Source organism: Emys orbicularis, chromosome 3 (genome assembly GCF_028017835.1).
Source record: "Emys orbicularis isolate rEmyOrb1 chromosome 3, rEmyOrb1.hap1, whole genome shotgun sequence".
NCBI lineage: Eukaryota > Metazoa > Chordata > Testudines > Emydidae > Emys > Emys orbicularis.
Window position 1 is genome coordinate 58712222 of NC_088685.1, and position 12478 is coordinate 58724699.

The following is a 12478-nucleotide window of genomic DNA, read 5'->3' on the forward strand; positions in this document are numbered from 1 at the left end:
TCCACAGAGGGCTGGTCATCTCCTCCCCATACTGTGCTGCCCAGTGCAGTAGTCTGGGAGCTGACCGTGTTCGTGAAGATAGAGGCAAAAAAAGCATTGAGTACATTAGCTTTTTCCACATCCTCTGCCACTAGGTTGCCTCCCCCATTCAGTAAGTGGCCCACACTTTCCCTGACCACCTTCTTGTTGCTAACATACCTGTAGAAACCTTTCTTGTTACTCTTAACATCCCTTGCTAGCTGCAACGCCAAGTGTGAATTAGTGTTGCAATTAAAGATGTATAAATTGTTTTGTTTTTATAATTAAGATAATGGAAATTTTTCCATCCATTCTCCATGAATTTGTGCTTAAATGTTTTAGAATGGTATTTGTATGATCTTATTAATGTAGAATTGGATTATTTGCCTAGTTCAGTTATAATGTGGAACTGTATTTTGAACAGTATATATTGAACATGGTTATTTAATTTCCTTACCAAAATTGATAGACTGAAAAGTGTTGGGCTTTCAGCTATGCTATCATATATTTAAAATGGCAGGGAAATGGAACAAAAATGCAGGAGTTGGAAAGTAAATTATTTTTGATTAAATTATCTTGAGTAGTTTTATGAATTACAAGCAGATTGGCTGCTAAAGCTCCCACTAATGAAGACTTTAATAATTTGAATGAGACATCTGCTCAGCATGAATTACATTTTATAAAATTATTTTATCTAAGTAGGTCTATAGTCTTGTTTTTATACATTTTTTTTTAAATAAATTATAGATAGTCTAATTTTTATCCACTCACAGCTGACTGCTTTCTAAATTTGTTAGGACATGAATTTTATGTCTTCTGGTTTATTAGGTCAAAACTTTAAAGCTGAATGACTGGCTGCATAAAGGTTGATAGCATTGTACTTGCTGCCGAATACGCAGGAACAGGAATGTGCATCTGGTAAATCCAAAACAACCAATTTTACTGTGACCAAGTGAAAATTTAGCATAGTTGGCATCCATTATATCATTACTATTTTTCAGTTAATGTAGTAGGTGGGTGTGTGTGTGTATATATATATATATATATATATATATATATATATATATATATATATATATATATATATATATATATAATATTATCTTTTCATTTTGATAAAGGATTTGTCACAAAAGTTTTAATGGTAAATGCACAAAAGTGAGAACTTGATTTGTATTAAAAAATATTTTATAAAATTTACAAATGGGTCCAGATAAGAAATGTAATTTTATGTATTAAGTACTTCAAAGAGGAAACATGTACTTCTTTTGGTGCTGTATGCACAACTCTTATCTATTGAAGTACATCAGTGTTGTGTCACCACATGAGACTTTATTTTTATTGTACCACTGGTGTCTAAGCAGTGTACAGTTTAAATTAACAAGTGATGATAAGAGCAGGAGAACTAGAGAAAGAAGACTGGATTTCAGAGAGAAGAACTGGCAGGATTTAGAGATGATCTGAATTAGTGGGAATGAAATGAGAGAGGATGGACAATGAATTTATTGACACAGATTAAAGCAAGAAATTGAGGACAAAATTTGGGGGGATATGGATTTGTTTCCAAATATTGTCATTTTGAGTTGACAAAACACCTAGGTGCTAGTTGCAGATGTGAGTTTGCGTAGAGAGATTTCTCTGTGCTTGTGGCCTATGTTCAAAACTGCCATTATTAACAGTATGCATATGACAAATATAGAAAATACTGCAGTCAATATAGTACTAAAAAACCTGAAAGATACTACAATTATTATTCATAATACTGGCAATTACTCTGCTTGGTATTTTATATCCAAAAGCAGAATTCCTGCCCACCAAAATAGCCCTGTATCCCTTTTCTGAAAGGCTGATTGAGCCCAAATGCAAGCAAGCCTTTCAGTTGTGATAACTGCTAAAACTTCTTCCAGATGCATATACTTGATCTGAAAATACTGTATTTCAAACGTATGTCCAGCTTTAGGAAGGAGGAGACTACATTAGGCTCATTTTACTACCTCAATAAAGACTACTGCTAAAGTTTTGTGACTACTGCTTCCAGCTCTGTGTGTTTCCTTGAGGAACTCTCACAGAGTATGTTCACAATCTAGCACAAGTCAAGACCTAGAAAATCCTTAATATTTGCCACAATGGTTATTAACCAGACTAATAATGTTAGAAATCAAAAAGCATTTTAGTGCAGCGGGCGAGGTACACTTGCCATTCTTTAAACCTTTAACCTAAACTATAATCAAATCTTTCATTAACCTAGGTAGCTGTAGGAGAGAATGCAGGCAGAAGCACAGCAGCAGATTGGGGGCTATCCAGTTTATTGCGCCGAGTGCAGCATGTATGATTACCTGCCCTGTTTGCTGGTGACGTATGTGTACATTCGTTGCAAGGAGCTCCTGGCCCTCAGAGACTGAGTCCGGGCTTTGGAGGCCAGGGTGGTGGAACTGGAGGAGCTAAGGGAGGCAGAGAGGTATGTTGATGAGGCTTTCCCGGGACACTGTAGATTTGTCCCACCTCCGGTCAGACAGCCCCTGCGCTGTGAAGGAGGATGAAAAGCTCAGGGAAGGAGAGCAGTCAACGGGAGCAGAGGGAAACCTTCCCATAGTTGGGACTCTCCTTCCAGATGATGTTGGGGTATCCTCTCGCACTGAGGTTACCTCTCCAGGGGAGGGAACTCCAGTCATTAGGAAAAGGCAGGTGTTAGTAATGGGAGATTTGATTATTAGAAACATAGATAGCTGGGTTTGTGATGACTGGGAGAACCGTATGGTGACTTGCCTGCCTGGTGCGAAGGTTGCAGATCTCTCGAGGCATCTAGATAGACTTATGTGTAGTGCTGGGGTGGAGCCGGTGGTCGTGGTACATGTAGGTACCAATAACATAGGGAAAGGTAGGAGAGATGTCCTGGAGGCCAAATTTTGGCTGCTAGGAAAGAGACTGAAATCCAGGACATCTATGGTAGCATTCTCAGAAATGCTTCCAGTTCCATGCGCAGGGCCAGGTAGGCAGGCAGAGCTTCAGAGTCTCAATGCGTGGATGAGACAATGGTGTAGAGAGGAGGGGACTGGGGAAACTTTTGGGATAGGGGGAGCCTATACAGGAAGGATGGGCTCCACCTAAACCAAAGTGGATCCAGACTGCTGGCACTTAACATTAAAAAGGTTGCAGAGCAGTTTTTAAACTAAGAGATGGGGGAAAGCCGATTGCTGCAGCGGAGCACGTGGATCGGACAGAGACTTCTCTTAGAGGAGAGTCTATTGATAGAGATTCTCTAGGCTCTAGTCAGGAGGAGAGGATGGAAGAGGATAATGTAAGGGCCAGATCAGACAAGAAACATTCACATAAAAAAGAATCTGACATATTAGAAAAGGGCAGACAAATAAACAGTGACAAGTTTTTAAAGTGCTTGTACACAAATGCTAGAAGTCTAAATAATGAGTGAACTAGAGTGCCTCACGTTAAAGGAGGATATTGATATAATAGGCATCACGGAAACCTGGTGGAGTGGGGACAATTAGTGGGACACAATCATTTCTATGGTGGGAAGAACACCTCAACAGCCAACACTGTGGCATTTAATTTCAGAAAGGGGAACTATGCAAAAATGAGGAGGTTAGTTAAACAGAAATTAAAAGGTACAGTGACTATAGTGAAATCCCTGCAAGCTGCATGGACACTTTTCAGAGACACCATAATAGAGGCCCAACTTGAATGTATACCCCCAAATTAAAAAACACAGTAAAAGAACTAAAAAAGAGCCACCGTGGCTTAACAACCATGTAAAAGAAGCAGTGAGAGATAAAAAGGCATCTTTTAAAAAGTGGAAGTCCGATCCTAGTGAGGTAAATAGAAAGGAGCATAAACACTGCCAAATTAAGTGTAAAAATGTAATAAGAAATGCCAAAAAGGAGTTTGAAGAACAGCTAGCTAAAAACTCAAAACCCTAAGCCTGCTAAAGAACCAGTGGGGCCCCTGGACGATCGAGATACAAAAGGAGCACTTAAAGATGATAAAGTCAGTGCAGAGAAACTAAATGAATTCTTTGCTTCAGTCTTCGCGGCTGAGGATGTTAGGGAGATTCCCAAACCTGAGCCGTCCTTTGTAGGTGACAAATCTGAGGAATTGTCACAGATTGAAGTGTCACTAGAGGAGGTTTTGGAATTAATTGATAAACTTTACAGTAACAAGTCACCGGGACCAGATGGCATTCACCCAAGAGTTCTGAAAGAACTCAAAAGTGAAATTGCGGAACTATTAACTATGGTTTGTAACCTGTCCTTTAAATCGGCTTCTGTACCAAATGACTGGAAGATAGCTAATGTAACGCCAATATTTTAAAAGGGCTCTAGAGGTGATCCCGGCAATTACAGACTGGTAAGTCTAACGTCAGTACCGGGCAAATTAGTTGAAACAATAGTAAAGAATAAAATTGTCAGGCACCTAGAAGAACATAACTTGTTGGGCAAAACTCAACATAGTTTCTGTAAAGGGAAATCATGTCTTACTAATCTATTAGAGTTCTTGAAGGGGTCAACAAACATGTGGACAAGGGGGATGCAGTGGACATAGTGTACTTAGATTTCCAGAAAGCCTTTGACAAGGTCCCTCACCAAAGGCTCTTACGTAAATTAAGTTGTCATGGGATCAGAGAGAAGATCCTTTCATGGATTGAGAACTGGTTAAAAGACAGGGAACAAAGGGTAGGAATAAATGGTGAATTTTCAGAATGGAGAGGGGTAACTAGTGGTGTTCCCCAAGGGTCAGTCCTAGGACCAATCCTATTCAGCTTATTCATAAATGACCTGGAGAAAGGGGTGAACAGTGAGGTGGCAAAGTTTGCAGACAATACTAAACTGCTCAAGATAGTTAAGACCAAAGCAGACTGTGAAGAACTTCAAAATATCTCACAAAACTAAGTGATTGGGCAACAAAATGGGAAATGAAATTTAATGTGGATAAATGCAAAGTAATGCACATTGGAAAAAATAACCCCAACTATACATACAGTATGACGGGGGCTAATTTAGCTACAACTAATCAAGAAAGAGATCTTGGAGTCATCGTGGATAGTTCTCTGAAGACGTCCACGCAGTGTGCAGTGGCGGTCAAAAAAGCAAACAGGATGTTAGGAATCATTAAAAAAAGGGATAGAGAATAAGACGGAGAATATCTTATTGCCCTTATATAAATCCATGGTATGCCCACATCTTGAATACTGCATACAGATGTGGTGGTCTCATCTCAAAAAAGATATACTGGCATTAGAAAAAGTTCAGAAAAGGGCAACTAAAATGATTAGGGGTTTGGAATGGGTCCCATATGAGGAGAGATTAAAGAGGCTAGGACTTTTCAGCTTGGAAAAGAGGAGACTAAGGGGGGATATGATAGAGCTATATAAAATCATGAGTGGTGTGGAGAAAGTGAATAAGGAAAAGTTATTTACTTGTTCCCATAATATAAGAACTAGGGGCCACCAAATGAAATTAATGGGCAGCAGGTTTAAAACAAATAAAAGGAAGTTCTTCTTCACACAGCCCACAGTCAACCTGTGGAACTCCTTGCCTGAGGAGATTGTGAAGGCTAGTACTATAAAAGGGTTTAAAAGAGAACTAGGTAAATTCATGGAGGTTAAGTCCATTAATGGCTATTAGCCAGGATGGGTAAGGAATGGTGTCCCTAGCCTCTGTTTGTCAGAGGGTGGAGATGGATGGCAGGAGAGAGATCACCTGATCATGACTTGTTAGGTTCACTCCCTCTGGGGCACCTGGCATTGGTCACTGTCGGTAGACAGGATACTGGGCTGGATGGACCTTTGGTCTGACCCAGTATGGCCGTTCTTATGATGGACAAGCCAGCTTGTCAAGCTGTATTGCTCTGCTACAAAACATGGGAGCTTATTGTCATGCTGTACCTATAAACCAGAGATAGGCAACCTTTGGCACACGGCCTGCCAGGGTAAGCACCCAGGCAGGCCGGTCCGGTTGTTTACCTGCCGTGTACGCAGGTTCGGCCGATCGCGGCTCCCAGTGGCCGCGGCTCGCCGCTTCAGGCCAATGGGGCCTGCGGGAAGCAGCAGCCAGCACATCCCTTGGCCCGTGCTGCTTCCCACAGCACCCATTGGCCTGGAGCGGCGAACCGCAGCCAGCAGGAGCTGCGATCGGCCGAACCTGCGGACGCGGCAGGTAAACAAACCGGCCCGGCCCACCAGGGTGCTTACCCAGGCGGGCCGTGGGCCGAAGGTTGCCAATCCTTGCTATAAACTAAATGTAGCATCTTCATTGTTTATGAAATACTTATGTATCCTATACACTGTGGCTTTCCCTTCTTATCATACCTTTCTGTGCATACCATACATAGAGTATTTGTGTTTAGCATTTCTCAAGACAGTTCTCTTCATAAAGCTAAATCAAGTGTGAGATCCACATAAGCAGGACTATTCAAGAATGGAACTTATGTACCAATCAGGTCTCTCTCACTCTCTCTGATTTTGGTGTAAAATTGTCATAAATGGCTTCCCCCTCTTGAGTTCCCTTCCAGTCCTACTTTTCTATGATTCTATGATAGCTGCACTGAAAACAAAAAGCTAACACCCAGATTTTGAGGTGTTCCAAATACCTAAGTCTCGTTATCAGAAGTGACTTAGAAACCCATCCGAGATTTAGGGTCACTCATAAGTGCCTAAGTCACTTTTGCAAATTACAGTTAGGCTCTGAAGTCAGTCAGGTGTTGCAACACTAAGTGGAAAAATGCCAAAATACCTTTAAAAATCTGGGCCTAAGGGCCTAAGTGTTTTTCCACTTATTTAACTTGCTGCTTAGGAAGTATAATGGCCGGAAAATGGAAATAAGTGATAAACATAGTGCCTTATGTAAATTGAAGGATAAAGAGGATCCTGAGTGGAAAAATTTAATTCCAGTCATGTAGTGAATATTGTCCATTACAAACAGCATTGTTTAGATGAAATAGTGGTAAACTTTGGTTAGAAAACTATTTGTCATAAAGATTACATTGAAAAGATGTTAGTAAACTTGGGTGAAGAACTGTTGCATATCACAGCTGTGAAGAGGGGACTGAGTGGTGCTTTCAATGAATAGAAAGTTAATTCATTCTGATACAGGTTACAACAGTAATATAACACTTCACAATATTTACTGATTTTTGGCAAGTTGGGAAAAATCTGTCCATAAACTAACTGATTAGCATATACACAGAATGGAGTCATTAGGTCTGAAGTATATTTTCCAAAGACTTATAAACGTGTAATAGCTTAAAATATCAAGAACAAAAATAATGGTTGCCCAGCATATCTGGGTAACCCACTTTCTGTAAACTAATACGTTTGTATATGATCTTACTATGGAAGCTTACTGTGTGGTTTTCATGTCACTTAAATAAACCCACTCCACTGCTAAGGCATTTCATTTTGAATGTGACTAGATTTTCCTTAAATGAAAGAAAACATACTGGAATTTTTCAAAACAAATTTCAAGATAGAGTATTAAGTGATTTGATTAATATACTAACTGTACAACGGATGTATATTTGTATAAATATAATGTACTGGATTTCTCCAACCATTTGGTAAAGTGGGAAAGTAACAAAAAAATTTAGAAAAGCAAATGTAGTACTGATATTCAGAAGTAACGTGATCCACTCTCACATTTGGAGGATAATGAAACAGTGAGCAGTAAACTGCATAGGTTTCCATAGAATAAATCTTACCAGGCTGCCAACTGTCTGTTAGTAGAAATTCAGAATTAGCACATGAGAAGAATGCAGTAAAGCTAATACATTTGGATTTTCGTAAAGCATTCGATAGTGCCTCCTGAAATGTTACTTGCAAAATGTATTTAGATTGATTTGAATAGGAATATTTTGGTGGTAGCTGATGCACTGTACAGAGTAAAAGGTCTGCGGAACAAAAGATATAGCTCAAAAGTCTGCACGCTTGGACAGAAATAGCTCAAACTGTATCAGCTGTTAGGAACTCCAGATCTATATCTTTTTGCCAGTCCACACAGCCACAGAATCAGAAGTCTTCACAAATTTCCCATGCAGGTGAGCTTTGGGAAAGTATATGCCTTCTCTATTCTTTGAAATTGTCCCCAGTTCCTGTATTCTCTTTCACAGTTCTTCAGAAAATGTCAAGAAAGGTAATAGAAGAGCCAGTCTGAATTATGAATTCTTATCTAACCTCACTTGGGAGCCCGACCTTACTTCTACTCCTTACCTCCAGTCCCAATAGCTTCCTGGTAGTCCTGGGAAAAGTTGGATGTCATGTCCCTAAGGCAGCAGGAACAGAGTAAACTCTGTACCAAAGGATTTCCTGATTGCACCTTGTTGTGGAATTACTGCAAAATATATAATTTCAGTAAGATAACTTGTGCTTGTTTGGAAGATACAACTAATTGAAGTTTAAGCATTTTACCTGATTTATACAAACAAACAAAACCCCACACTTAAATGTGAGAAATTTCTATGGTCCTTTTCAACTGGTGTAAATTGGTACAGATCCACTGAAGTCAATTTGTCTAACGTTCATTGGTTGCATCTTCCAAACCTTTTCTAGGGAAAAATCTTTCACAAAATCTATTTAAAAAATATATATATATATATATATATAAAACCACAGTGCCTGGCACAATGCCTAGAAATAGCAGATTCTGAGAGATTTTGGTAGGCCACTAGTTCACTGTGGACAGAAGTGGAAAGATAAATTGAACTGTTTCAGCTGGTTTGCATCCATGCTGTGACACTGAACGGGTACAGGCTGAAATTGCTTAGACCAAATTTGTTGGTAGAGCTAAGTATATTCTACTCCAAATTGAATGCATGTAAACCAGTTGCATCATTCCTATTTGTGGATGATAGCTCAGTGGTTTGAGCATTGGCCTGCTAAACCCAGGGTGGTGAGTTCAATCTTTAAGGGGGCCACTTAGGTATCTGGGGCCAAAATTAGTACTTGGTCCTGCTAGTGAAGGCAGGGGGCTGGACTCGACCTTTCGGGGTCCCTTCCAGCTCTATGAGATAGGTATATCTCCATATATGTGAAGTGTTCAAAAAAGTTCTAATCCCTTAGAATGCTTGTAAAACAACAAATTTCTTAAGTAGAAAAGACCTAATGGATGTGCTTTCCTTTGTTCCTATAAAATCTCATTTTCATCAAATTATTTTCCTTTGTATTGTTTGATATTTAAAAGGGTTTATCTTCTTCGTTTTGAAAAATGTATAAATCCTTCAAAAGCTGCAGGACATTTCAGCATTAACTGTTCAGTGTTTTCTGCAAATACTTCTTTACCTTTAATGTTTAAGATTCTTTGTCAGCTTTTCCCACAATCTTGTAAATATTTTTTCACTAAATGATCAATCAACATTTTTGTTCATTTAGTGAAAAATGTTATTTAAGGAAAAGAGCACTTCCAAAATTTATTTGAAACAACTTTTAAGAGATTTAATGCAGTGCATGAAAAGCAGGGATTTATTGCTTGTAATAGAATGTGAGAAAAAGCGCACACAATATCGCGAACCACAAATATTCAAAAATCATGAGATTTAAAAATAATAAATTTGGGCATGGTTGTGTACTTGAGTTACATTTTTGAGCTTTTCTCTGCAACCATGAGAACTAGAAATTAATTTGTAAATGAAAGCTAAGATTCTTACATAATCAAATGTCTCCTGGAATTGGCGATTTAAGTAAAACACCAAATATTGCGTCTTGCAAAACAAAACAAAAAAGTATAAGTTCACAACAGTACATATACATATAAATGTTAACTCTATTCCTCGGTAAAATGCCACTGATTTTTGTTTGTGTAATTAGTGGGAAAGTTTGATCATGTAGTACAGTATTCCCAAGAGAAATTGAAAACACATAAATTCCTGATTTAGGCTTTATCATTTGTGCTGGTTTTTCTTGTAAACTCTTTTTACTGCCAGTTCCTTTTCTGGCCAGTTTATATGTGTAATAAAAGATCTAATAAAGCAAACACAGTCCTATAATTACAACATTTGACAAAACAAAACAAAAAATCTACTCAAAAATATTCTTACTGTATTTTTAAAGTAATGAGATTAATTTTCTGTAAAAATCAATATGTTTCTAAGCAAAGGGGAATATTATTTAAATTCCATCTGTCTAGTTCTTACTAATGAATGCAAGACAGTGCTTTGGTTTTGATGAACACATGGTAGGCTTGCATTTGAGACTAGCCCTGTCATGCATTAATGCATTTCAGAATGCTGTTTTCAGATCCCTGATAATCAGCCTAATTTGAGGCAATGAAAATTTTGCACATTTAGTGCAATTTTAATGTAGCTTTATTTTCAAAACAGTTGGTATATGTTGAGAAAAGCAGTCCTTGCTTTTTAAAAAAAATCAAGGTTATAAGACAAGCAACATGTCAAGTGCATTTCTTCTCTCAGCTGCAGTGACCCATGACACAGATCATAGTGTTCCTTACAGCAGTTGAAAAAAATCCAGGTGTTTATAATTTTTTGTAATAATTTATGCACCTTTCCTGAAACGTTAAGGTTAATTGTGATTAATATTCCTAGCTCTAATTTATATTTCATTGAATGAAAATATACTCAGTTGTGGAAGCCCTTTTTCTTCTGTCATTAGATTTTTATTTGAATCCTTGCTGTTCATAATTTTACTTTTCAATATTAATTTGGGTTATGATCTTTCTTTTAATTCAATACTAACTAAATTTTTATAAATACAACTGCAAATAAAATTAGGTTTATATTTAAGTTTATGACCTATTTTACAAATGTTGGTCTGATATGAACGCTATTCTTTAGTGGGGTGGAGATCTTTAGGTCTCCTCTAACTACAGCCCACAGTCTGGGGTCTGTACTCAATGTAAGCATTTCTATACATACTTTCTCAAGGGATAACTTGTCTAAATAAACTGGGAATTTGTAGTCTGCAGGACCCCCCAGCCACTGGAGGGTTGTTAGAACACAATGGTGAGTTTTATCCAATCTAAAACACTTCACAAACGCTAACTCTTTGTTGCAATCCTTGTCCTAGGAGGGTGGTGAAGCACTAGAATGGGGTTACCTAGAGATGTGGTAGAATCTCCATCCTTAGCGGTTTTTAAGGCCCGGCTTGACAAAGCCTTGGCTGGGATGATTTAATTGGTGTTGGTCCTGCTTTGAGCAGGGGCTTGGACTAGATGATCTCCTGAGGTCTCTGCCAACCCTAATATTCTATGATTCCTGTTCATCTCCTTTTTGTACATAGGGAACATAAAGGATTGTCTAGATTAAGGACATTTGTATTAGTACTTGTTACACTTCTGCAAATTTCCTAATCTAGGAAAGCCCTCATGTGGAAAAGCTCAGACCAAAGCCACAGAGGGAGTTTAAAGCCAGGATTAAAATGCAGGATACCCTTGTTCTCACCCTATGCCTTGTCTGAAATTAGACCACTCTGCCAGCTGTGCTATTGAGCAGCCTCTCCTTCCTATTGGTAACACTGACTGGGCAACAGAAAAGCAGATTCAACTATATACACTGTTGGGATGAATATAGGAAAAAAATACTATCCTAAATATGTATTAGAAGAATTTGCAGTGGCGTTAATGACATCCTGTGTGTCACTATATCCAGCTGCTGCAAACTACCAGTAACTTGTGATCCTTCCAGAAATTGAGGGACTCACGGTCCAGGTCTTTATACATTCCAATAGTGAACCCTGAGTAATTGTTAGGGGAGGGAAATGTAAGCAACCTGTAATCTTTAGAATGTGACAAACTGTCAAACCTCATGCTCAGTTTACATTTTCAAGGGTCTCTGCAAGAAAAAGACAAAAAGTCTCATTTTTTTAAGCGGGGGGAAGAAAAAGCTAGGATTCTTTGTTTCTAAATCTACCAAATTAAGTGTGCCTATGAGCATGGGTTTTTTGCAGACCCAAAGGCCACCTCTGTACTCGCTAGCAGCTGAAAAATCTGCCGTTTAATAATATCCTCTTCCTATAGGGACGTCAAACGTGCTTCTTTACTAGTCTCATAACCTCCCCCACTTCCCAATTTTTCTTCTTTTCAACTTTTTAAAAGCTCACAAACCTGGCATTTTTTTCCACACTGGGAAAATTATATAATTAATTTGGTCTAATAAAATTAGTCAATAAATAACTTGTGCAAAATGAGTGAGTCATTATTTTACTCAGTAACAGTGATTCCTAACAGTAAATGATTAACAGTTAGTTTTTTAATATTATACTTATTCACTGCGGTTTTTAAATATTAGACTTGTCCTAAACCCAGTAAATAATCCTGTAGTTTATATTGTATTTAGAATTTTCGTAAAACTGGTGAAAGAATAGGGTATATTTCAGTTTGCTTTTTCCTTCCATCTCTCCTCCACATGTACTTCATTCTCATTAGAAAACAGAATCTATAATCAGACTTCAATATGCAAAGTTAGTCTAGAAAACAAATTTTATTTGTGATGTATTCAAGAA

The 12478-nt window shown here is 38.2% G+C and overlaps 1 protein-coding gene across 2 annotated transcripts in view; it reads left to right on the forward strand.

Annotated features, from left to right (window-relative positions):
* Positions 1-12478, forward strand: part of SMAP1 (small ArfGAP 1) — a 237438-nt gene that overhangs the window by 152487 nt on the left and 72473 nt on the right. The window lies entirely within an intron of this gene.